A 27,791-nucleotide genomic window follows, 5' to 3' on the forward strand; every position below is an offset into this window, starting at 1 on the left:
TTGAAGGTTTTAGCAGCCAAGTGTGAATTCGAGAACTTTACTTCGCAACTCATCAGGGATCAATTAATTGCTAGATGTCACTCAAAAAGAATTCAAGAGAAATTACTAACGTGCAAGGATCCGTCGTTAGACAAAGCCATTGACATTGCAAAGAGCATTGAATGCTCAATGGAAGATGCCAAACAGCTAGAAGCTTCAATGGTCAAAACAACCATTTCTGGAGCAGTTCTTAATGCGCAAGGCAGCAACAATAAGAAACAAGACAATACTTTTGTTCGGAATAAGTTTAATCAGAAACTAACCTGTTACAGATGCGGTTCTTCAACACATGTGTCATCCTTCAAGAATTGCCCAGCAATTCATTTACAGTGCAAAAATTGTAACAAAACCGGACATTTTGCAAGAGTATGTAGGAGCGCCAGAAAGTACAATGTTCATTGTGTATTGAGTGATGATACTGAAGGTGTTACGGGTGAACAAATGAATGAGTATGTTTTAGTTGTCAAAGATGTTGCTAATACAAACAAGGTTGTCAATGATCCAAACATTGATGTAATGATCGATGAGACAAAAATTAAATTATTAGTTGATACTGGGGCTAGAATAACCATTATAGCACAAGATAATTATAAGGAAAATTGGGTCTCCAAAATTCTCTTTCCTCTAGATGTAGCCACGGTTGCATTTGAAGGTAGCAAAATTGATTTGCTAGGTTATTTCTGGGCGTCATTGACTATTTTAGATAAGACGTTACGAGGAAAAGTTTATGTTGCCAAGAAAGGCATCAATGTTTTAGGGCTACTTCATCCAGCTGAATTCAATCTTGCAATTATGCCAGGTCGAGACAAACCTGTGGTAATAGAGAGAGAGAGTCCTTACCCAAATAATGTTGCTTCAAACTATGTATATGATTGGCAACAAAAGTTCAAGAAGTTGTTCTGTGAACAGTTAGGTAAGATTACTCATTACACTCATAAAATAAAACTCAAGCATAATGTTGTCCCTGTTAAACACAAACTAAGGAATGTACCCTTAAGTGTAAGGTCCGAATTGTCTAATTTGTTGAAACAAATGTGTGAACAAGGAATAATAGAAAAAGTTGAAGCAACATTGTGGTTGTCTCCCATAGTTTTGGCCAAGAAAAAAACAGGTGATTTAAGAATGTGCGTGGACTTGAGAAGCTTAAATGAAGCTATATGGGTGGACAGTTTTCCTCTTCCAAGATTCGACGATCTCATTGCAAAAATGGGTTCATCCAGATGGTTTACCAAACTAGATTTAAAGTCAGCTTATCATCAAGTGGATTTGGATGCAGACTCAAGACATTTGACAGCGTTCATTACTCCGGATGGAACCTTTCAATTCTGCAGATTACCCTTTGGATTAGCTTCGGCGGCCGCAGCATTTCAAAGACTGATGTCAGACATGTTTCTTGATAACCTTAATGTTGCAGTTTTTCAAGATGACATTTTAGTTTTTACCGGTGATGAAATTTCACATGATAAGATTTTAGAAGAAGTTCTTTGTACACTAGAAAATAGAGGGGTGACTTTAAGAGGTGACAAATGCGTTTTCAAAGTTAAGGAAATTGAGTATCTTGGTCATGTCTTTTCAGAGGGTGGCGTTAAACCTAAGCCAAGTTTAGTTAAAAGTATATTAGAAGCTCCTGCTCCCAAGTCCAGGGATCAAATGTTGTCGTTTCTTGGATTGTGTGAATTCTATGCTAAGTTCCTTAAAAATGTGGCAAAAAACACAGAATGTTTTAGATCAGCATTGAGGAATTCTGTATTCGTGTGGTCTGATGAGTGTAACGATATGATTGAACAGATCAAACGTGAAATTGTAAGCGTTCCTGCCCTACAACCATTTTCAGAAAAAAAAAGTAGTGTTGTGACTGTTGATGCGTGTGAATATGGTCTTGGAGCTGTTCTGTCACAATTGTCCGATGATGGACATGAAAGCACTGTGGGGTTTGCATCAAGAACACTAAGACAGGTCGAGCGTAAATACTCTGTTATTGAAAAAGAACTCCTGGCTTATGTGTGGGGTATTGAAAAATTCAGACAGTATCTATGGGGCAGACCTTTCACGTTGAAGACTGACCATAGACCTCTGGTAGAAATACTATCTTGAAAAAAAAATGAAACGTTCAACGGCGCGAATAGCTAGACTATCTGCCAAGTTACTGGAGTTTACATTTTCAGTTGAATACATTCCTGGTGGGAGGAATAGGAGAGCAGACTGTCTATCTAAGTTACCTATTGAAAATTGTGAAGAACAAGATTGGGAAACTGAAATTGAAGAATGTTTTGTAGCTTGTGTCACCGAGAATGATATGCCTTTGAATGAAGAAGAGTGGACAAAAGCGGTGTTAAATGATGGTGTTTTGTGCAATGTAATGCGTATGGTCAAAGCAGGTTGGCCCAAGGAAAAGTGTTTATCGTTGGAGTTACAACCGTATTGGAAAGTTTCTGACGAACTGTCTATTGAGGGTAGCAAATTAGTCAGAGGAAAGAAACTTGTTCCGCCAGTGTGTTTGAGAAAGAATTTAATTGCTACATCACATACTGGTCATCTGGGGTCAACGATCACTAAAAGACGATTGAGGTCTGATTTTTGGTGGCCAGGTATGGATAAAGAAATTGATGATTTTGTAAAAAAACTGTACAAGGTGTTGTACCAGTGACAAAGTTTTGATTACTGAAGGGGTGACCAGTACCTTTGTTCCGTCACCTTCAAGAGCTTGGCAAAAATTGGGGCTTGATTTTCTTGGCCCTTATCACATTTTACCTCCTGACATGAGATATTTTGTGGTCATAGTTGACCATCTATCCAGATGGGTAGAAGTGGAACCAGTGAGGTTTCCCACCACTCGTCTTGTGATTAATTGCTTGAAGAAAATCTTTAGTCGTGAAGGTTTCCCAGAGCAAATTCTAACTGACAATGGGGTTCAGTTTGTGTCGTCAGAGATGCTTCAATTCTTGAGTAAATGTGGAATCAAGCACATAAGAACACCACTTTATAATCCACAGAGTAATGGCATGGTAGAGCGATTCAATCGTGTTTTAGTAGACTGCATTCAAGCTTCCTACAGAAATCACTCATCTGTAGACCAGGCTATAAAGGAACTAGTGTGGTCTTATCGCACTACACCTCATGTTGCCACCGGAAAAACTCCATTTGAACTAATGAGAGGGAGGTTGGCATCTACGGAAATATGTCCTTTTTGGATGGTGAAGTTGTTCCATGATGGTAGTAACTTGAAGGAGGTCTGGCAGGTTGCCAAACACAATGCTAATTTGTGTGGGTTACGGAGAGCAGAGGAAAATAACAGAAGTAGGGAATTGCAGGTGGGTGATTGGGTGAGAGTGAAAAACCCTGTGTTAGTTAAAAAAGGCTTATCTAAATTTAAAGATTCTCAACAAATACATGAAGTACGAAAAAATGCGGTGATGTTATCTGATGGGAGTTGGTGGAGTACTTCACGCATAGCTTTGGATCCAGCCGTAAAAAAGAAAAAAGAGATTGAGAATACTCAAGTCAGTAGAATGAGCAAACCGATTAGTGATTGTCACAGAAGTAGAACAAGTACTAGAATTTGTTACAAACCAAAGAAATTCCAAGACTTTATCACGTCTTAGTAATATTCACATAATATATGTTACAGTACAGTTATTGTAAATAGGAAGGTTGTAGTAGTGTACTACACTATTTAGTTGTGTTAAAAAAAAAAAAAGGGGAAGTAATGTGGTGATCGTGATATGCTCGGAGCAGGGAATGTTGTGACATCATGATAATGATGTCGCAGCATTCCGTGTTCTAAGCTGACAGTTGAAGGGTTTGAGAGCTCTGTGCCCCTTTCGTTGTATGGACGTTTTCTCTTAAAACTGTATCCTATAAATAAAAGAATAATATACTCAATCTACTGTGGAGAGAGATCATTTCAGGGATTTCACGCTCATCATTTTTAAATTCACTTTGAACTAAAATTTCCTTTGTACAAAATATCACAACATAGAAATGAAAGGGAGTTGCCAAAAGAATCTAGTTGGAACTCAATTTTTGATTTCACAGGGAATTTGGTGTTATTAATCCACAGTGTGTTGCCACTACAAATACTAAATTGATTACTCCTATGGGTGGTACTGAGGCATAATGATGCAATACAATATCATGTCATCTTTTGTTCTTATAATTCATTGGATATTTGCTCCTTTTTTGCACATTTTTACACTCTATTTCTGGTTTCACTAACAGGATCACTCAAATAATGTCACAATGAAATACCAAATTATACAGCAGTGTTTAGTTAATTATGCAATAGAAAAGGCAAATTATGCAGCATAAAGCACAACATTCTGAGAAAAGTAGTAATTCACTACTCTGTTATTTTAACACTACAGTAATGCTTTCTGGGCTAAAGTTTCACCTTATTAATATCAGTTTACACAAGAATACAGTAATCGACAATTAACCAGATGAACAGTTAATGTTTAAAAAAGGATTGTCACCATCTGATACCATGTTTGGGACTTTTTATTCAGTAACGTTTGATTCTTTCAAGCTAGAAACATTTTTTGTTGAAATGTGCTTATAATGCCGCAGCAGATAAAAAATCCTACACAGAGTAGTGTGAGCAGACCCAGAGGAGGTGCATTACACAAGTGATCATTCTTAGAAGAGCATCAGACATACATGAAATGGCAGGGGTCGCCTTCCTTACAAATCAAACTTCCTTTCCCAGGGCAGGTCCATCTGTCTGAGCTGGGGGGTGACTGAAGGGCCAGAGATTCACAAACTCTTTAGATGACATCATCAAATACAATTGAGTGTTGAATGCAAATGAAAGATGATATTGTCTAGAGATATGGTATCAAGTGCAACCTATGCAAAACAAACAGTATATGTTGCTCTGACATGAAGAGATGCAATGGCTTCTGGGTACCAGGATGACAGATCCAGCCTCGGGAGCACAGCAGTTCCTCTTTTTCAGCCAGGACGTGAATGCATAGTTCACTTTTCTATCAAAAGTTCAAGTTTAGAAACAGAAAAGATTTTGCTGCTGTCCTTTGGAGAGGTTGGAAAGCGTCCTGGAGAAAGGACCAAGTGACTTGGTACAAGTCATACTTCCAAAGTGAGATGAACTATAATTTAAAGAAGAGAGCGTGTTCTTATGTGTGAACCGTGTATGGTGGTGGGTATTAAAGGACTCTACAAACCATGTGACAAAAGGCCTGGATCAGATTCTGTCAAGTTTCGAGGGTCGAAGCTGCACCTTCACGTCAGCTTGTTGTTTGCTCCTGGAAGGCATTTCACACCTATTCGATCTATTCAGATGCTAATTACTAGCTGGCGTAAGTGGGAGAGTGTAAGAAATTGGGTTTCTGGTTGACTGGGATGTGAGCCTTGGTCAAGCAGCAACCACACTCTTTGTCACAGTAAGGCACAAGCAAACCGCAAATTAGCCTTTGCTTAACCCCCTGGTAGCTCGGCACACAGCAGTCAGACCTATCTTAGAGGCAATGTGTAAAGTATTTGTGCAACACTTCAAACAGTAAAACAGTGAAGACACCACACTTTAATAGCTAACCTTAGTAAATAAAGCAAGACCAAAACCACATTAATACAATCAGTAGAACCAGAGTTATGATTTTTTAAAGAATAATGTGTAAAAAAGTGCCTAACAGCAGAAAGCGTGAACCAAGGCTATCTGATCGCACTGAACCAGGTCAAAGTCCAAGGTTCAGGCTGATAGTGAAGGAGCGCAGGTCAGATACAGTCCCAGATTATTCCAGCTAAAGTTTTACCTTTTCAAGTTTTGTGCCCAGAGTCCCTTTCGCATTGGAAAGAGTAGAGAGAGCAAGGAAAATGCCAGTGGGCGGTTGGCAGCCTGGCACACACAAAGAGCAGACTGAGCATCATGGATGGGCCGGCTGGAGCTTCGTATAGGCGGTCCCCCACTGTTGATGCTGCTGTGTGAAGAGACAAGCTGGCAGCAGCACATGTTAGATTTTTGTGTGAGCAGCATGGTCTCGATGCAAATGGGCCTGTTCACAGTCACAAAGAGCCCAGAAGCTTGATTTAAGAGCCTGTGAGCCACAGCAAGGGTCCAGGACCTGAGAGGCACCACTTGGTAGTCAGGAACTTGCTGCAGCTTGGTCCAGGAGCTTGTTGTAGTGCCTCTTATGTCCCTGGGGTTCAGATCAGGAGTCTAGCAGACTAGCCCGTGGAGTCATTCTGGGCTCCTGGTACAAGTTCAAGTTGCAGGTCCGGTTCTTCTTCTCAAGGCAAGAGGGCAGCAGGTCAGCACAGCGGGGCAGCAGTTCTTTTAGAGCCGCGGTGCAGCAGAGTGGCCGTCCTTATAGTAACACAGTAGGTCTTCTTCCTGGCAGAGAATCCACAGGTACAGAAGTGTACTGAAGTGGTGGTATCTGAAGTCCAGGATTTATACACAGTTGTGCCTTCGAAGTGGGGAGAAGCTTCTGAAGGCATGCCTTTGAAGTGCACAGATGCCCTGCCTTTCTGATCCTGGCTCCAGACTAACTACCCGGGGTATGCAGCCCTGTGTGGAGACAGAACACAGTTTATTTTAGTGTTAGTAGGGCTGTGCCCAGCTCCTCCCTCCCATTCTGCCAGTGATGGTCCATCTAGTCACACCTAAGCTCCCCATTGTGTGTGGCTGTCTAGGGGGGATACAGAAAGCCCAACTGCACCCACACCCAGTCATGTGTAGGCACCAAATGGCTAACATAAGAAAATGCCAATTTTCTAAAAGTGCCATTTTCAGAATTTAAAGTCCAACTTCACCATAAGTTAGGATTTTAAATTGTGATTCCAGAAACACCAAACATGAAGTGGGTACCTTTTCTCATTTGGAAACTACATTTATAAAATGTAATAATGTAACTCCAACTTTATTGTATAGAAGAGGTACACCTTTTAGTAGTGAAAACAAATGTAAGAGTGTTTCACTACCAGGACATGTAAAACTTTAAAGTGCATGTCTTACTTTTTGAATACATTGCACCATGCACTCTGGGTTATCCATGGCCTATCCTAGGGGTGACATATGTATTAAAAAGGAAGGTTAGCAAATGCCAAAAGGTTTATTTTTCCAGGTCGATATGGCAGTTTAAATCTACACATACACAGGCTGCCATGGCAGGCCTGAGACATGTTTAAAGTGATACTTAAGCACTTAACCACTTTTAGCATTTAATTTACAGGCCCTGGGCACAGGCAATGCACTTTACTAGGGCCTTACAAGTAAATTAAATATGTAAATTGGGGTAAGCCAATCTAACATGTTTTAAGGAGAGAGCACAAGCAATTTAGCACTGGTTAGTCTTGGTAACGTGCAGCACCCTAGGACCAACAAAAACAAATTCAGCGCAAATGGAGGAGTGAAGCCAAAAAGTCTGGGGATGACCCTTCAGAAAGGGCCAAGTCCAACAGAGAGCAAATGTAAATGGACCTGCAGAGGATTTAAGTAGGGAAAAAGTACGTTTCGAAAAATACCCTTTTTGTATTATACATTAAAATCCAATTTTGCCATTGAAATAGATTATATTGATTATTAAAAATTGCAGTTTTTGTAGCTGTTTTCTAAATGAAACTAGCATTATTAAAGTCAATAATATAAACCAGTGTTTTCCTATGGAACAGCCAGCCTTGCTACGGTGAATATAGCTTTTCAGGCCTTTCCACTGCAAAAACATGTTTAAGATTACATTCTTACATGTCCTACTTTTAAATAACATTCACCCTGCCTTATGGAAAAATAAGGCCTACATCAGTGTGACTTATGAATATTAAGAAAGGAAGGTTTTGGCATGTCTAAAGCACAATTGCAGTCATGGCTAAACTTTCACCACAGTGGATAGCACAATGGGCGCTGTGGTTCACTAGTGACACTCAACTTACAGGGCCTGGGTATACGTTGTACCATATAGTAGGGACTTCTAAGTAAGTTAAGTATGTCAGTTAGATGGATACAAATTTCATCTTATTGAAAGGAGGAGCATGGACATGATACCACTGCTTAGAAAGGCTAAAGTGCACAGAGTTCTACAGCCAGCAAAAATGTAGGGTTCAGAAAAAGGTGAAAAATACAGGGTGACCCTTCAGAAAGGGCAAATTTCCTACACTGGAGACAGGACTAGTAGCTATCAAATACATACCTCTTCTTGAATTTATCCCCCTGGCACTATTTACCACTATTGATTGGACTTGGGGCTACTATTGTTGGTCTGCACAACTCCAAGACACGACCCTCCAATTCCACAGGGCACCAAGAAGCCCAGCAAGTACTCAGTAATCGTTAAAGAAGGGCAGAGCGAAAAGGAAATGAGGCAAGATCAAAGATGTTGAAAGGGAACTGGATACCACACCACAATAAAAGTATAAAATTGTAAATGAAAGAATATGATTCAATCTTTAGTGGGTGGATGCCTGGTCAAATATCCATCAACTCAACAAGAAAGTGATTCAGGATTCAAGAAAAAAAACTTGTTATTAAAGGGAAATGGTAATCTATTGTTCGTTATTTAAAGAAAGTTAGTAAATAACAATAATACATTTGCTGTTGTTTGTTCATTGTTTTAGAATCAACATTTTGATTATAAATTATCTTAAGATTCTTTATTTTAGTATTGAACCTTTGGGGGATATGAGTTTTGTGACTTGTAGGGTGGATTTGTAAATAAAGACAAGCTTGCTCCTTTTTAGGTAGAGACTAGGCAGCGCATGCTCTGGGTCTAATGATGAGTCTGGTTGTCCTAAGACTGCTAGACCCGCGGTGGCGGTCAGGCCGCTGCTGTGGAGGTCCGACTGCCACATTATGACCCTGATGGTCTGATCGCTAGGTGACTGCCGTCTCTGCCGAGATCGGTGATACTGAAAGGCTGGCGGCGGGTGCAGGTTGCAATCAGCCAGGGCACCGCCCTGCTGATTACAACCTGGTTCTCAGACTGCCTTTTCATGGTGCTTAACAAGGGTGCTGGTGCCCCGTGCGGGTGGCATCATTGCCGCCAGCCTCATTACGAGCCGGTGACAGTGCTGCTGCCACTTTCCAGCTCGGCTGGCAACAAAAACCTTGGTTTCCGCCCGTCAGCCCAGCGGGGTGTTCCTGTCCGCCAAACTCGTAATCAGTGCCTCTCTCTCTCTCTCTCTTTGACACATGCTGTAATCATTCTGTGAGCTTACAGCCCGCCCATTCCCTTTTTATTAGTTCCTGTGATAGTCCTTTATAAAGGCTTGCTTGCTAGTTGGTAATCGTTCTTTGTTGTCCTGCCTTGTGCTCATTTGTTTCCTCTCATGGTGCAGCGCTTAACTAATGCTATTGCTCCACTTTGGTGCTTTTCGCTTTGTGTCTGGGACTATTTTTATCTTTCTTTCCGGCAGCTTAAAGGCATTCTAAGCTTGAGCATGCATCTTCACAGTGCGTGCCAGTTGAACGTTGTCACCCTTACAAAGAGCGCAGGCTCTGCAAGGCAGCCACGAAACACAAATACATGTGCCTTGTTTTGGCATATCACGAGGACGCTTTCCCCACGCCGTAAACAAAATCACTCTGAGAGCAAACCCAAGAAGAATAAACTCCTATAACGAAACTGGGCTTTACTCTGTCACTCAACTCCCCATTGGCCACAAGTACCAAGAGGCATCACACAATCTGAATTCACAAGTTGTTGTTGTTGTTTTTTTACCTATAATTTACCTTATGATGGAAGGGACTTTTCAAAGCTTGTTACTTGAGAGCCATTCTCTGACATTTTCAACTAGATCCTTTTTTTGCCCAACACCAGCCAAACACGCCCTGATGTCAGAGGTGCTGTTCCCCAAGGGTGGACTTGTTATTATTTATGCATAGGCAAAGCCACATTTCAAGATGGCGACACAGTTACTTCCCAGATCATGTGACCAGGGACCAGGGCCTTTTAAATGTTCTTTCCATCCCAGAGACAGGTGTGGCACATTATCCCGGACAAGCGGCACAGTCCTGGCATTGAAATCAGACTACACATACTCAGCAGCCTAGTCAGGTCAAAGGAGAAAAGGTATTTGTCATACTGGCGCGATCTTCGTGTTTCGCGTTTCAGCAGTGAAAGCTTCCCTGGTGGTTTACCAGTAAATGGCTGAGGGTCTCCTATTGAGAGGGGCCTTGGGATATAATTACTCATTTGTAATGCCTCATCTCTTTTTCAGTGTGAGATTTAAGTTCACCCGAGGTTTTCCCTAGGCTTGTGCACATCTGTTCTTGACCTACCAGGCGGGATTTTTCCAAAGTATTTTTCCAAGGTACATTTCTCCTGGACTTGTTGATCCTCAGTGGGCGTACTCCTGAGGTGTCAGTATCACTTGCATCTTGGGGTAGTTATGCTCCATAGTAATAGTTTGTACATTTTGTGTGTTCAAGGCAGGAGACCCTACTCACTTCTCGGTACTGACATAGCATATAGAGATGGATGGTCCATGTGGCATCATGTTGGCTAGTAATTTCTCCCTGGTCACAGATTCTTGAGTGGGGTGTGCAGGACATGGTTATTACAATTGTGTGGCTATTTTTAATATTTACGTAACCAGGTGGTGATATTTTCAAATCACGGAATGTTGTTTGTGTAGTTATGCGATGCAATGGCAGCAAGCTATAATTACCTTGTGTGACTAATGAGTTTACTCCAAGGCATCACACAGGCGAGGATCCTATGGTATTTCTTGGTGCTGGGAGCTTAGATGTAAGATACAATGTTCAGGTTTATTTGAAATGTTCAGTTAATTTCATAACCTTATTTCAAGATTTCTTGCAATGTTTACTGGTCAATATATGAGGTGGTGCTTTTATTGATCAGTCTCGGTGACTTTAACAAGGTAACCACTCTGGGGGAAAAAAAATTCTGAAAAATATTATCTTTTTGCCATAACACACCAGATTAATCTAGCAATTCACTTACCATTTTTTAAATTGAGTGCTATTAAACACAAGTAAAATCTGCTTAAATATAAACATACACATATAACACAACATAATTTATGTAATATTGTATACATCCCAGGATAAGGTGCTGCATAGCTAAACAATGTTAAGGTCCAAAAGGTGAGACCTATTGGCTGTGCCAATGCTTGTTACATGTATGAGCGTGTTGTGATGAGGTAGGCATCTGGGATAACTTCATCAAAGTCAGGGCAAGATTTTTGATTGAGCCTCCTTTCTATGACAAACCTAATATCTAGGGGAAGATTCTAAAACTTTTTGTGCTGGCTTAGCGTCACAGAAGTGACTCTAACCAGTACAAAATGTTTTTTTCCTGATTCACTTTCCAGCGCAAAACTTGTTTTGCTCTGGAAAGTACCCAAAAGTAACACAAAACAGAGCACAATGATCCTTTGCATCAAGGTGGCACTACTTGGGTGTTACATGGGCATTCCTAGGGAACCACTGATGCTTTTTAACACTAAACCCCATTTACTAACATTAGTAGACCGTGTTTAGCACCAAAAATTAACGCCACTGAAAAGCAGGCATTAAAAGGAGAAATGTTTTCATTTCTCATTTCTTTTCTGACTTTGCATGTGTGCTGCACTGTACAGCACACATACAGAGGAGGAAGAGATTTTTCACTTATCTAGCCATAGTATTTTGTACAGGAAGGCTAACTACAAAGCCTTTGTTAGACTCAGGCACGCACCCTTGCTCCAAGGCGCTAAGTTGTGTGCCTGACGCATGGCAGCTGAAATCAGAGCCGGTGCTAGGGAGAGGGAAGGAGTGAGACATATCTCTGTGAATATGGCGCTCTCCAGCTCTCTGTCTGTCACTCAACAAAACCCCGCATTGTTTGCCGGTGCACTGCGTTCCGTGACACCGTTCAGAATCTTGGCCCTAGTGTTTTGTGTAATGAAGTCTGCTATGCCTGGCGCATGACACTGGCCAATGATTAACATAGGGGGAAGCGTGGGCTGCTGATTGGACGTTGGGGGGCTGCGGTGAGGATGTTGTGTGCTATGGTTAGAGGTGGGTGAGCCAAAAACATAATAGGGGGAGTCAAGCCAGAGCCAATCCAAGTGCCTTGCTTGGCTCTAAGGGCTCACGCACGAGCTAAGCCCTAAACATATTTGGCACGTAAGTCATGCAACAAACATCATGTTGAAAAATGATGAAGTTGCTTCAAAGTGTAGGAAACTGAGTTCTTTAACATGGGGATGCTTTTCAGTGCTTCACAATATATCACTGTGTTGAGAAGTATTTGTTAAAATATATAGTTTTCAAACATTAATTTTAAAGCATTCCTGCCCCCCACCACCCATTCTCCTGACAATGCCTTTAGTGAACTGAGAGGCAAGTCAGATGTCATGTGTACCTTATGTTTATGGTGTACATTTTTATTGCAGACATTGCAACATTTTAGTCTATTAAATAAAAAACATAAGTTTCTGTATAACACACAACCTTAATGCACATATTTGAAGGCTCTCTCAAAAGTGGTAATGAAGAAAAACAAATCTTGGTGAAAAGTATTTGCAAAGGATCACACAACTTTGTCAAGTGGTAAAGTTGGGATTTCTTGTTTTACACAATGCAGTTCACGCACTAGATGGTTACCTGTTTCTCTCTGGTCCATTTTACATCAAAGGTTTCTCATCAAAGTTTTGCCTTTATTTCTTTGGTGCTTGAGGTGACGGGCTGAGTGGCACGCAGCAGCCAGATGAAGGCTCGGGTCATTTTGGGCTTGAGCGCTGGCGTAACAATAGCCCCCGTCTGAGGTGCGGCAGGGGCCCGAGCTCCAGGGGGCGTCCCCTCAGCACAGTACACTGTGCACGGGTGGCAGGCACCTGGCCTGACAGCTCCTTCCTGGGTCAGGAGGGCCCCCCTTCAGGTACTTTGCAGGGGGGGACCCTCAAGTTTTGTTACGCCACCGGGCTCGAGAGGTCAAGAGCACCACAAGCTGAGCCAGAGACCGGCAACTGGCTCGAGCATTCAGTGGCTCGCTCACCTCTGGTTATGAAGGTGAGTGTATGTGTGCGCAGCCTGGATGATCAGACATGGCTGAGGAAAAGGGGTTCAAGACACATTGGGGCAGATCTAAGAAAGGTGTTGCTGTATCCAGTGCTCCTTAATGCCCCCCTAACTCCACCACGTGTGCGCTGTATTTAATAGAAGGCGCACCATGGCAGTAGTTAGGGACCTAGCTGTAAATTATTATACGCTAGTTTGGCGCTCTGCAGGATTAGCGTAAAAAATGTTGACACTAATACTGAAAAGCACATTGAGGCCCATTATAAATAATGGTGTGCTTCCTTGTAATGCCTGCTCTGTGCAGGCATTAAAAATACTGCAAACAATCACGCGACGAAATCTTTTGCACCATTTTTTCGGCCCCCCTAATGGGAGAATGCCCCCCCCGCTTGCATACATTATACCTGGCACAGGCATAAGGTGGCACAAGGGGTTACAAAGTGGTGCAAAGCATGCATTGCACCACATTGAAAATATAGCACTGCGTTTTTGCCAGAATATCGCCACATTAGCGTAAAAAAATGATGATAGTGTGGCGATATATCAGGGCCATTGTGTCTTACCTGGCTAATGCATGAGGAGTGCAAAGCATGTGTCTAATGGCCCAAACATTGAATCACCCTCACAAGCTTTTGGCTGACCCTGGGAAAAGCTGGGAAGCTTGAAATGACTCTGTCATACGTATAGGTTACTTAAAGACTTACCAATTAATTCTGACATTTGATAAATCGTATCTGCATTGCAACAGTTCTACCCTGCTGGGTCCCTATACCTAGATCCGTCAGGCACATAAGACCAGCTGGCCTTCTTCTTTAAAGGCTTCAGGACTCACACTTCTTTTCAAGACTTTGTCCTCATGTTGGAGAATTACTCACTGGCCATCTCCAGACACCGCCCATCTGCCTGTACCTGAAGACCAACAGCATCTTCAAAGTGGGTTCCTGAAACCCTAAAAAACTTAACCAAGCTACTCCCTCTTGTATGTGCTCACACTCAAAAGAACTCGGCTAACACCACATGCTGCCTTGTGGAGCTTTACAATAACCTCAAGTAAATATTTAAACGTCACCTTGAAAGTGTTATTAACTTTCTCAAGCTCTTTTATATGTACAATACACACCGGTGTACTATTAGAATGCCAGATATGTGTGTGTGTGTGTGTAATTACAATAATCACAACTATTTGCATAGTGCACAGTATAAACTGAATTGTTTTGTGGCAATTAACAAGTGTGTATTGCTAACCAATGTAGCCAATTTTATCAGCTTTACAATAATGAAAAAAATAGCTCAAACCAGCAGTGATTCGTCTTATCCGTTGCATGATAAACACAGCCCAACCTTGCAGGTGGTACCTAGAAGACTGGGCACTAATGGCCTTATTTAGATATTGATGGATGAGTTACTTCGTCACCATGGTGACGGGGATCCAAATCCCATTATACCCTATGGGATTTATATTTTGGTGGACGGGATATCCATCACTGTTGTGACTGGCTGACTAATCCGCCAATTTCTAACTCTGGCCTTAAGTTGTTTTACTTTGATTGAAACTTGTGACCTGCAAGTTACACAGTATCCCTGAAACAAACCCACCAACCCACTGACGTTTGTTTCACAGAATGCAAATCTGTGGCCTACATATTACGCAATATAATCTGCAGCAGCCCTACTGAGGCTAAAAGTTATTTTATCATGATTGAAGCCGGTGAGAAGAGATTACACATACATATGTTCCTCTTTCGCATAAATGCCCGAGCCACCTTGGCAGACATGTTGAAAGAATGCCACAGGTCGGTTGGAAGACCATGGGTGGAGGACCCGTTCTGCCAGTGGCGTAAACCACCGCCTGGCCTCAGCCGGCACTTGGCAAACATCTACAGTGCTCACAGGTACACCGCAACAAGATCCCGTTGAAAAGACACCGACCCCATTTGTGAGCGCATCTTATGTTCTACTGCTCATGGCTGGGTTGCGTCAATAAGGATGGCCATGCCTTTGTGGTAGAGTGGTATAAAAGTTCACCAGATTTAAGATAATCATAGGGGCACCACTGTATGCTACAAAGTACCATTGACTTGGGTAGTAATCAACACCTGTTATCAGCGCCTAGAGGCCAGATAAATAATGTGTTGTTGATGTTGTAGTAACATGAACAGTAGGGATACACAGTGCTGCAAGGAGAAGGCTATGTCCGGCAGGAGGTTTTGTGATATTTTTATCAGATTTATTCAGTGTGTGGAGCTACAACCATCAGAGGAAGGAACGCAGGAAACTGTCCCTTCAGAATCTTTCTCATCCTACTTTGGAATTCTTACCCCCAAATATTCCTGATGGAAAATACCACATAAACCGCCATTGTTCATCTAGTGCCAAGTGGTGGCTGTGCCAGAAGAGGCACCCACTGTGCCTACGAACCATCTTCATGGAAAGCAGAATGGGGTGGGGAGAGCAAGAAAACACATGCCCTCCCATGGAGTGATTAGAAACAAAATAAAAAAGTTCACTTAATGTGAACAGAGGAAGCATCCAAGTCATCAAATGAAAAGGGTGGCAAAGAAGCTCTGCTCCGGGGGAGTGGCAAGCGCAAGAAGAAACAGGAAAGCCAATGAATAAGAAGCAGGTGAATACGATTGACAAGACAGGCAACCAATCATAAGCAACGGGCAGACCCGTGGCCCACTGCAAGCATTGGTATTGTCCACAATAGATCTTTTGGCAATACGTAGCTACAGCCGTCTGTAGGTGAGACCTAAAAATAGTTGTGTAATTTTACTATACAACTGATTTTAAAACGCGGTAACATCGGGTTTAAAACAACAGCCATGTATTGACGCTGCCACCCTCAATGTGCCATGTTTACCAGGAGCTTTACCTTAATTAGATCTAATTTACCGCGAAAATTGGTTTGCACTGTGGCTATCCGACCACGCAACAGTGCACTCAAGCAAAGGAAGACTGATTGCTTATCAGTCGAAGCATGGACGTCAATTCACCAAAATGCCAGGGGTAGCGGAGTGACATCACACAGCATTTCATCTTAATTTGCAATCACACATATGCTTACACATACACACACATTCACTCATACGCACTCTCACCCGCAAGCATGCACACAACATATATGTAAATGTGCGTTTTACTTACCTCAGCCACCAAGGTAGGTCATATTCCTGTACTCTATTATTTATTAACCTAATAATCAATAATATAGTATTGTTCACTATTAATGTAATAAAAACTGATTGAAATCAAGGAAGTGGAGCCCCAGCAACTTCCACAAGGACGAGCTGCCCCTGTGTTCCTGGCACTGATTTTGCCACCTCTGAGGACAGGGGTCACAGAGGCAGTCTCAGGGTCGCAAGGTATAAGCCATGGGTCGCAGCTGCGGCCCCTGGTGATCCCTAAATGGCGTCCATGAGTGTAAGACATTGGGATCCAACCAGATGCGATACTGGCATGGCAGAGAGTGGGGGAAGTGAACCAGCTTGCCACTTACCTTCACAATGTATGTAAACAAATTGCCTTGTCTTCTACTTTTTAGGGTCGAGTGCGCAACAACTCTGGACCATGTTGTGATCTCTCTGTGGGCTTCTAACCATGCCCATGTCATGCCCGTCTCTTTCATTAGTTTGTGAGCTTGCCTTTTAAAAATCGATTGATTCCATTTGTGAAAGGCATGCATACGTCATGCCTTTTACGGTGTTTAGCCCTCCTCAAGCGCACTGGTAAACTACTGAAAACATACCAGGCTCCGTGTTTTCTGCAGGTTTCTGGACTACTTTATCTTTTCATTTCCTGCGCAGCGCGATCTCGCTGGGCAGAAGTCGAGCACGTTGCATGACATCAACCCTGTTACATGGCTAATTGCACTTTTGCTGGTAAGTTTCACTGCGAGCAAACTTATGTTTCCTTTTCTGTGTCTCCTACACGCTCCTGGCGACCATCAGCTCGCATATGTGAAACTCTTTTACTTTTAATTATTAGCTTATTTGGCAAGAAAAGTCCAGTTCGGAGTTTACAACGCTAATATCTCTAACGCGAGCAAACGCGAGACCCGTTGCATTGCAAATGCTTGTTTTATTTTTACGACGAGATCATAGTCCTCTGAAATGTACTTTCAGTTTCGGAATTTATCACCTGCGCAATACATGTTGTCCACTTGTTCTGCAACCTCTTTTCGTCTCACTCTGGTGTGGAAATCTGTTTGTGATATCGACCTCAGCAGACTCTGCGCGTTGCTTTGAAGTTTACACAAGCGGCAGAGATGGTGCAAACGTGTTTGCCCTTTTTTCACCAGTGCAGAGATGGCACGTGTGCAAGTATCGCCTGTGCTCTCTGCAACGCTCGCCCAATCCACTGTGCACTGCTCGGACGGGGTGATGGCGGGAAGCAGGGCCGGCTTTAGCGGAGTGCGACTGGTGCGGCCGCACCGGGCGCTGACCTCGAAAGGGGGGCGCTGTGTTTAGCAATAATTTAGAATTTAAAAGCATCTGAAGCAAAGCTCCACCTGCGTCCATCTGTCAGGCAACAATAAAAATGTCCGGATAACTCTTGTGGTTAATGTTCCTGACAGAGCACGATGGAGATTTGTCTGGCGGCAGTTTTGACTCACCACAAAGTAGCACAGAGGGTTAATATGCCTGCTGCGAAGAACCGGTGTGGATAGCTGAGTGGATTATTAAAACCAACCCCTGCCAGCGCTTTAAAATGTATGTGAGACAGGGTCTATGGAGAGATGCGGGTCACTCTTGTCCGGTGGTAGTGCAGGAATCCGAGGAGGCGGTCACCGGGGGTGCCAAAAAGGAGTGCCGCACAGGGCGCCACCAGCTCTTGCGGGAAGCTGTAAGCAGCGACCGCCTGCCTTGGACCAGGAAGGACTCTCCCCCTCCACTCCCCTCCAGGCTAAGTTTCGTTGCAGCAGAAACAGGCCTCCGCACCTCCCAGCAGTCCCGGGCCCAGCTGGCAGAGCAGGGCGAGGCATGAACTGGGCCTCCACATTCCGGCGAACAAAGCCCGCCTTTCCCGCCCAGGCTCTCTGCCCGAGGCGTAAACAGGCACTCAGACAAAAGCCACCCCCTGCACTTTCATCCCGAGCGTGTCTGGTGCATCGTGGTGTCTGCAGCCGCACCCGAGATCCCTGGTATTGGTGCGAGGAAGGCAGCGGCCGCTGGTTGGCACCGTGCCACCTGGTGACTTTTGGCCACTTATGGCTTTTCAGCATTAAACACGATACTATAGGTCCCGGGGCGTGTCTGAAAGCCTCTCCTGTAATATAGGACCTGTTGAAAGAGGGCCAGGGGCATACTTTTAATTACAACTGCAAAATTCATGTAGTTTCAAAATGTCACATTTTGCAAATTCCCCAGATTACTTGGAATTTCGCATTATTCAACGCTGTGTAATTTGGACTGAGAAACCCATTTTCCACCTGAGGTACGCACGGAAAAAAATCACACGACCTACCGGCAAGCTACATTTCACTCTGAAAGCGAAATTTCTCTATTTTTTTAAAACGACTTTTGATACATTTCTTATTTTCTTGAGTGGACCTGAATACATTTCTTATTTTCTTGAGTGGACCTGAAGCTGTTAGAGCGCCCTGCTGCGAGATTCATGTCAAAAGCATTATGCAAGCAAAAGAAAGGGAACAAAGCAATTACTTCTTTATGCCCTGGAGCCAACACCAGAACTGGGCCACATTTCCACTGGCTGGGTCTCTTCTCTGAAGGTCTTCATCAACAACCTTCGAAGTTGCACATCATCACCTTTCAGGTTAGTCCAAACCCTTGATGGAAATAAGCGAATTTGCGACCAAAAAGTGGTGAGCAAAGAATCTAGTTGACCTCAGAAAACCCAGAAGAAAGTTAAACGCCACTGGAAGAAATTCGAAAAGGACAGAGATCGGACTTTAAACAGAAGAGACACCCGAATATTGCTGTCAGAATATTATCTGACATAAATATGGTGTCCTAAACATAGGCTGCAAAAATATAGCTGCATTAAAGTTATTAATGGAAAATCTACAACCAACACAGTAAGTAAGGTTTAAGGAACAATATTTACATCAGGCGATATTTCTGTATATGACAGTCAGACATAGAACCATACAAAATGCTCCATTGCATGGCAATCAATAGAGCTAAGAAAAGCTATTACCCAGTCTCTAAATAATGACCGAAACTGATGCAATAGAGACCTTGCAAGTTTTTGAGATTTTGACCATACCACAATGTGTAATGTGGAGGTCCCACAGGCACAAGACCTCACTAAGAAACCTCATTGCCTGCTTTTCATTCACAAAGTCTAGTAGTCCTGTGCCAAAAACCAAAGTGCCCATCTTCTCCCAGGATTACCCAGGAAAGAAAACGTCCACGCTTGTTTCCATTCTTCACTCTACTAGCAATGTGGCACTTAACGTCATGATAGACGCCTCCAACCTTCTGCCTTTCTCTACCTGGTACATCTACAGAAATAATCATTGGTCCAGCAGGGCATATTTTGATTAAGTGCTCAATGGACTGGAATGCCATTTATTACCAAGACCTCCTGAAGTGTTTATATGCAAACTCAAGTGCCTCCAGCAAAGCTCTACCTTCCTCTTGGGGCAACCAACACATGTAAACAAGCATTTGCAATGCAATGGGTCTCGCGTCTGCTCCAGTTAGAGCTATTAGCTTTGTAAATCCCTAACTGGACTTTTCTTGCCACTTAAATTGAAAATGAAAAGTAAAACAGTTGACATAAGCGAGCAGATTCAAAGGTCCACGGCTGCCATGAGCATGAGTGCGAAGGAGAGACACAAAAGGATAAAGAAGTTCGCTCGCTGTCAAACGTATCAGCAAACGTGCAATTATCCGTGTAACAGATTCGATATCCAAGGCGGTAACCAAATCGCCCCAAGGAGGGACAAACGTAAAGCATTTACCAATGATAACAAAGGGTTTTTTAAAGGAAAGCCCACAAACGAGTGATAGTGAAGGGCATGCAGTGGATGTGGTTAAAAGTCCACGGATCGATTACAACAGGTCAGAGCGCTTGCGATCTGGACGTAAAAATGAATTACCTTCTCTTCTATTAAATTCGACCTTCCTTTACCCCCCCCCAGTCTCCGGTCTCTACTCGAGTCCCTTTGACATCTGAATTACCCACTTGTTTCTAGAGAGTTTCACCTCCACTTCCAAATGTACACCGGCAAATCTAGTCTGCTCCCCGAAGGAGAACAAAAGTAATATGACTTCATTCATCAATGCATCCACACCTTTCATACTAAATCCATGTCTGGATAAATGCCTGTTGGCTGGCTGGAGGACTCCCAGTGGCATCAGCTGGAGGTGTACACCGGTATTTACTCACAGTGCACAAACGCATCTATTCTGAGGAGGGGAACGGCTGACACTTGACAAGAACAGAACCTATACCGCAGTCCGGTCAACTTTAGAAACATTCTGCAGTAGAATACAACACATCCACTATAAATCAATCAATCAATTTGTTGAGCGCGCTACTCACCCGGAAGGGTCTCAAGGCGCTGGGGGGGTGGTTGCTACTGCTTGAAGAGCCAGGTCTTGGGGCGCTTCCTGAAGGTCAGGAGGTCATGGGTCTTACTAGGTTGGCAGGGAACTAATACTAGACCTTTGAGAGGGTTAACTTCAATTGAAATAATTATATCATTTTAAGAAGCCTAGGCCCATATTTATACTTTTTTAGCGCCGCATTTGCGCCGCTTTTTGACGCTAAAACATCGCAAACTTACAAAATACAATTGTATTTTGCAAGTTTGCGCCGTTTTGGCGTCAAAAAATGACACACATGTGCCGCTAAAAAAGTATAAATATGGGCCCTAGAGTACAAAAAACATACACATTTTCGCATAGTGTGAACAGGTGCGCAATAACACTGCATAACATATTAAAATCCTAACAAAACTATTTTGTGCTCACATAGCCTCAGGGTTGAACCAATTCAAGGAGGAACAACATTCAGTATTCCAAATATGCTGTCTTCCGGTTTGAAGTCAGTCTGCACCTTTTGAACCTTCTAGGCATTACATGCCCTTCTATTGAGCTATGACACTTGTCACTTATCTGATTTTTCTGATCCACAGAGACAGTCTGGCATCACAAGCACTTTACTGTTCTTTCAGAAACTTCCACCTGAAGATTCCACTGGGCTCAGGTTGCTTGTGTTTCCACCTGGAGGGGGTGTCGCTCAGCATTTCAGGATGGATGGTTCCCATGAATAACTGGTTCTGTTCTGATCTGCATAACGTGGGCATCTGCTTAGGGTGGCATGGTAGGTAAAAAATGATGAACTATAATTCGACTTAGATCAATTGCCAATAGTTTAAATTATTTGTAAACACTTCTCCCATCATCTTCTCTGTGTTTGGCGCTATCTAAAAGTTCATTGTGAGAATTACAATACATGTGCATGCGCTCACACTGTACCATACAAATGACTGAATGAGCATGCTGCTTTCCATTACTACAGTGAATACAGGATGCAAAACTCTTTCTCCCTCTAGGCCTTGAGCCAACCATGTTATCGGTACCACTTGGGGGGATGGGTTCTGATATGATTTATTGGAGGGTATGGACGCCTAGAGATGGAAACTATGTGATAACAAGTCATTACTCTTTGCTTTTTGTGAGTTACCACTCCACTTCCAAGATACCTTGATGTAAATGGATTTTTTTCATAATTATTATTATTATTATTATGTATTTATTATTAAAAATTACAATTACTGTACATGTGATTCTATAAATTGATAATAAATATATTAGTAATTATGATTATGTTAAGTACACCAAGTAACATGTATAAATGTTTTAATTACTTTCTTTTTCCAGAGCTGGTGGTGAATGACCGTGCAGCATCATGAAGAAGACTGAAACAAACACATCCTGTCCAGCTGACCCCCAGTGTATAATTCATTTATGGTCAAATGTCCAACATGGAGTTACGCTGACAAGTCCGCTGGACTATTCATCATGGAAAACTTTCTTAGAAGCAGCTCAAGTAAGGAATCAAATTCCACTGTTAGACACTGCGAGAAATGTGGAAAGCAACACAGTTCCCCAAGTATTTTACCCCAGAAAGTCCAGGAGCCTGTTTACTATGAAGAGAGATTTATAGACTATTGAGCAAAAAGCTGAAGCAAGTGTCAGTGATGATGCTGGAACGAGTTTAAAAGCTTAAACAGAAGAACATCCTTAAAGTCAAGTATGTATGCTGGACAATGTATATTTTGTGGAAAGATAAAATGCTACAAGGGAACATCAACACATGAGAAATTAATCAAGGCCACAGAGCTTAGAGTTGACAAAAGGCTTCAAGAGTGTCCAACCACTAATTGTGGCTCAAAGAACTTAGCAGTTTGTAGTAGGGACGTAGTGGCTGCAGAAGCCCATTATCATGCATCTTGTTATAGGAACTATACAAGGGTTAAAGCAAAGGGGGAAGAGATCATGCATCTAGGATACAACCCGATGATCACTACAAAAATATGAGAGGTGAAGCATAGATGGATTATTTCAATATAACAGAACTGTGATTATTCCTAATAAAGAGGTAATACGTGTGGTGACTCTCATTGGAAGGCTTGAAACCCTCATGACATGCAGAGGAATACAGGGAATAGACAAATCAACCAAGAAGCATATTAGAAGAAAATTGAACTCAGAGTTTGATGACAGCCTCCACATATTCGCAGACACCCAAGGACAATTATTGGCCTGACCTTATAGTGTCATGCTACAGAACGTTGTAAGAGAAAACCATAGTTTGAAAAATGAATTATAATTTTTAAAGGTTAAGGCAACAGACATGAACAAGATCATTGATCAAACATCATCACACATAAGAACAATGATTAAAACAAACATGGCATCAACACCATGGCCTTATCATCCATCAGACATTGATAAAGATTCATTTACAGGGCCTGATTACCTTAAACAGTTCCTATTAGGACTTCTGGCAGGAGCTCTAGAAAACACAAAGCCATCCAAAAGGGTCTCCTTACTTATGCAATCATTCAGTCAGGACACTATATTTGCAGCCACAAATGGCGAGTAGAAACCCCTCAAAAAATTGTTGCTTCCATACGCCGTAAAAGCACTGACAGGCAATGTTGAAATCATTCACACTCTAAAGAGACGTGATCATTGGATTTTCTAATCACAACGGGAAGAAAATTATACAGTCTTGTGTCTTTAGAAACTTGCTGCTACCTTAAGTGAGCAAATTGTTCTTCTAGCCAACATCCAACCTCATGTCTTCACTAACTTAGCATGGGATAACATTGATAGGCTGGAAGATGCTTATACTAGGAAGGGGACTACTCATCGAGTCAAATGTATAGCTGTGCAGTCCAAGATGTTTGGACCACAACTTTTTGGACCTCCTATCTCAAGCATTGAGAAACAGAAAACAAAGAATATTGACCACCAGAAATACTGAAGAATTGTTCATCTATGATTCTGGTGAACGAGTTGGGCCTCAGCTATTGACGACAAGAACCAAAGTCATGCCGGAATGTGTTGCCTAACTGAAGTTTGCACAAAATAAGAACATAATTTGGGTTGTTACAAGACAAAAATCGAGCCTCGCACAGATTATACCAAGTTGGATAGAATTCTAGAGACCTAGTTAGTGTATCACAGGATTCCATTGGCTACTTGCCCACCATTAATGTCCCAGCAACGAGTTGACAATTTTTTCTGAAATTTTGAAACAGTCAGAGCTAATAAGGGAATCGCTGCATTTGGAAACAATTGTAGTGGTCATGGATCAAGCTCTCTACTCAAAAGCAACGGAGATCGTGTGGAAGCATAAAGCAACGTAAGGCAGAATCATTCTTAGAATGGGCATCTTTCACACCATTTGCAATGTCATGTCTATTCTTGGAAAATGCTTTCAAGACACTGGCCTTCACGACCTTCAGATTGAAGCAGACATGATAGCAGAAGGATCAATATCATCAGTACTAGAAGGTCTTATGGACAACCATGCAATTCGAGTACACAAGTGCATGTATGACGCTATGTTGACAATAGCTTGGTTGGAATTCATGTCCTGGGTGGAGAAGAATTACAAAGAAGTCATTCAGGTAGTCTACTCCTTCATTGAGGAAATTGGCATTTACATCTTACAGCCATACGCTCTATGATCCCATGGTGTTTTGTGTATGACAGGATGAATTGTCTTAGATATCTTCCTGTATACTATGCCGAAATGACATTACTTGCTTTGAAACATCCAAAGTTACATCACAACTTCATTAACCGATGCTTTTCAGTTCAACTACCAGATTTTAATCCATTTGGATGAATTCCAGTAGATCAAGCGATAGAGGTAACAGTAAAAAAAGACACGCAGACTACAGGTGGTACAACAAGGTTCAACCTCAAGGTGGGTGCTGTGAAAAGATATTTTATGACGGCTGAACACAGAATTGCCTTTTTTGGGTCAAATAAATGAAATGGTTCATAACAACAGATCAGACCTTACTCATGCAGACCTACAAAAGTCACAAATTGAAAAAGACAAAGCTACTGTCACAAGAGCTGTTAGTCTGGTGCAAAGCTGGATACACCCATTTGTTGGTCCACATGATGTCATTACTGTCTCTATGGAAAAAAAGGCATCTCAAGCCATCGTATTTGACATAAAAAAGGTGCATGAAATAGGTGAACAGTGCTATACAGATTTCAGACTTGAGCGACTTGAGAATAATCCACCTATTAGGAAGTTTCATGACCCAATGAAAATGAACAAACTGAAAACCTTCACTAACATGTCCCAGAAGAAGGCAGTGAACAGCAGTGGCAGGGCAATCATTATGAAAGCAGACAAAGCACTGTTTGGTTGAATCATTGTGGCAGCACAGAAATGGAACCTTTAATGGCAGATGTACCCTCTCATCCCTTACGACCTTTACCATGGGTTTTAGCAACTCTAGAAGGTCTGTTGCGAAAGACAAACAAAGCTGTTTTAGCAACCTGCTGTCAGAAAAAAGTTACCCCTGCTGAGGAAATACCTGAGAATTCAGCCACACTGATTGATGTTCTTGTTCAGAGAATAAAAGGAGAGGAAGCAAGCTTTGATTAGGTGGTTATGTCTGTCTTGTCCATGGCTTTGGGGGAAGGAAGTAGGGGTCAAATATTCGATGTTGTGTTTGATACGTACAATTGGATGTCGGTTAAGAACAGTGAAGAGGACAATCAGAGGGGAAGAATTCGGGCAACAGCTACAGAGCATGTCACTTTCCCAAATAGTCAGACAGTGGAGGAAATTCCTAAGCCACGTAAGGAATAAAACTACTCTTATCACATTTCTTGTTAACCAGTGGATAAAACCTGAGTATTTTGTAAAACTTCAGAATAAAACACTGTTCGCAAACCGTGAAGATAAGTGCTACATAATCACATCTGAAGCCAGCCACGAAGTGCCGGATCCCAACAGCACACACGAAGAAGCAGATGGACGTTTGTTGCTGCACGCTGTATACGCTGTTAATGAGAGTTATGAGGCAGTCATGAGAAGCTCAGATATCACTGATGTGTTTATTATGAGTTCAGGAGTCCATGACAGAATCATGGCTAAATTGTTTCTGAAATGTGGTACTAAAATACACGTGCAGGTCTCTGCCATTGGGAAACAAAGAGCTTCAACTCTTGATGAAAATGTCGAGCTATGAGAGGTCTCCATACGTTTACCGGATGTGACACAGTAAGTGCATTTGTGGGAAAAGTAAGTGCATTCAATATCCTGTCTGCCAATAGACATACACAGGAAACATGTTCGCAGCTCGGAGACGAATAGGATCTCTCTGAAAAACTAATGGACGAATTGGAGCATTTCTCGTGCTTGCTGTATGCACCAAAATCTTTGGTTCATCATATGAATGACTTGAGATATCACCTATTCTGTAAAAAGAAAGGTGAGATAGACAGTCATCAACTTCCACCTAGCAGGGACTGTCTGAAGAAACATAGCAAACGAGCAAATTATCAAGCTGCTATAAGGAAGAGATGTCTTCTGAATCATCCACAGACACCTAGTCCGATTGTGAGAGGGTGGAAGTTGGAAAAACATGAGGGGGCAAAGCAACTCATAGTAGGCTAGATGACATAGAACATATTCCATGGAAGAATAAAGTTACCTGATCCTGTGACAACTAAGGTTTTGTAACTTTAATGCCCATCTGTGTAAGTCATGCCAGTGGATTTCAAGGGCTTTGTAATGATATATACATATCTGTACACTAATAAAACTATCACAGGCAAGAGTCAGGGAACTAGTATTACAAATATTATATGGCTTACTGAAGCTGAATTTGAGTATCTGGGTATCTTTCCAGGATCTTGACTCAATCATTGCATCCTGTATGGTGGATGGGTTTAGGAGTTAGAGGGAGAGTCCGTAACCTTACAACTATGAGCTATTTTTCTTCTTGTGTTCTTGAATCAGGGTTAGAATATGATTCACTGCACTACATGTTGGAGTCCCCCAGGGTTGAAGACCTAATTCACAAAGGGACTTGCGACTCATAAAGTTACCAGTATGGAGTTTCCGCACCCATGGCAGAATCTCCGCACTCGGGGCAGAATCTCCGCACTACAGCGCTCAGTGTAGTGTTTCCGCTGCGAGTGTGGAGACTTTGCACTCGTAATCTTATGAGCCATAAGTCCCTTTGCAAATTGTGCCCTCAGTTCTGAGTCCACTGGTGTTCGCTCAGTACTCTGTCTCACCTAGCACCCTCAAAGTGTCTATGCTTCCATCCATTCTCTGACAACACAGACGTTTGTTTCTAATTCCATTTTACAAGCTCTTCTCCACTCACGTAAAATGATTGTCCCTCAACTCTTGGCCGGTGTATGGTGTTACCATTAGGCATGGGCGAAATTATCTTGCTCAAGGGCGTTAACTTATAAATTCTGATTACTGGGTTGGTGTAAATGGCTTATTTTTTTTTTTTTCTTCCACTTCTGCTTTTGTACAAGTCTCTCATGGGAGACTTGTTCGGGCAGAAAATCTCTTGGGACAACTGTTGAAGTGGACGTGCCCCTCAGCCTCAGGCCCAGCTCTAGCAACATTCAGACCACAATTTAAGAAACTGCCTGTAAAATATATGGGCCACGGATCTCAAGTGACCTTTGTTCACAAGGAAATATCTCAGGCACAGTTTTTACTCTAACTACCACCCAAGCACATTTGGTTTAATGTGCATAATGTTTGCAAAATCAAAAGATTGGTCATTTCACTCACCTCTAATAGTGCCTTGTGCTGAACTCATCAAACTCTGAGCTTTAATACTTCTTCTACACCTCCCCTCTCTTTACCTATCCAATCAGCTTCCCTCCTGACAGCCTGACTCTTGCTCCCTCTGCCAGAATTCTGTGTCCTCCAGTCCTACCAAGTGGATGTAATCTTTGATCACTTCTGGTGTTGAGCAGCTCAGTAGCAAGTATTAAACAAGCAAAAGGTATACTCATTTCTGCCAATCTATGCAATCAAAGCATTGAACTAAACTAGACAGCATTAATGAATAATTCATTAGTGACATATTGCTAGAGTTGCCAACTTTAGAGTTAGGGAGCCAGGTTCAAATCCTGGCCTCCACTCAACATTCAGTGATTCTGAGCAAGCCCCTTAATCTTCCTGCGCCCAAAGAACAAAGGGCCAAATGTACAAAGGGTTATATCACTTTCAAACCTTCTGATTTGGTAAATCGGAGTGCTGGCAAACACCAAAAGGCTTTTTCAAATGT

At 42.3% G+C, this 27,791-nt stretch overlaps 2 long non-coding RNA genes across 3 annotated transcripts in view; one reads left to right on the forward strand and one right to left on the reverse strand.

The window, feature by feature from the left end:
- Window positions 1–26,255, forward strand: part of LOC138265268 (uncharacterized) — a 35,259-nt gene extending 9,004 nt beyond the window's left edge. The window contains exons 2-3 of the long non-coding RNA XR_011199331.1: window positions 21,159–21,307; window positions 21,868–26,255. This is a non-coding gene — a long non-coding RNA (uncharacterized lncRNA). The remainder of the gene's footprint in view (window positions 1–21,158; window positions 21,308–21,867) is intronic.
- The window catches only part of LOC138265267 (uncharacterized), a 196,852-nt gene that overhangs the window by 28,722 nt on the left and 140,339 nt on the right, over window positions 1–27,791 (reverse strand). Inside the window, exon 4 of one of the 2 annotated variants that reach the window (XR_011199329.1) lies at window positions 4,140–6,562. The exons of the other annotated variant lie outside the window; for it this stretch is intronic. This is a non-coding gene — a long non-coding RNA (uncharacterized lncRNA). Of the gene's footprint in view, window positions 1–4,139; window positions 6,563–27,791 lie in introns of those variants that run through there. 2 annotated transcript variants of the gene reach the window in all.

This window comes from Pleurodeles waltl, chromosome 11 (genome assembly GCF_031143425.1).
Source record: "Pleurodeles waltl isolate 20211129_DDA chromosome 11, aPleWal1.hap1.20221129, whole genome shotgun sequence".
Classification (NCBI taxonomy): Eukaryota; Metazoa; Chordata; class Amphibia; order Caudata; family Salamandridae; genus Pleurodeles; species Pleurodeles waltl.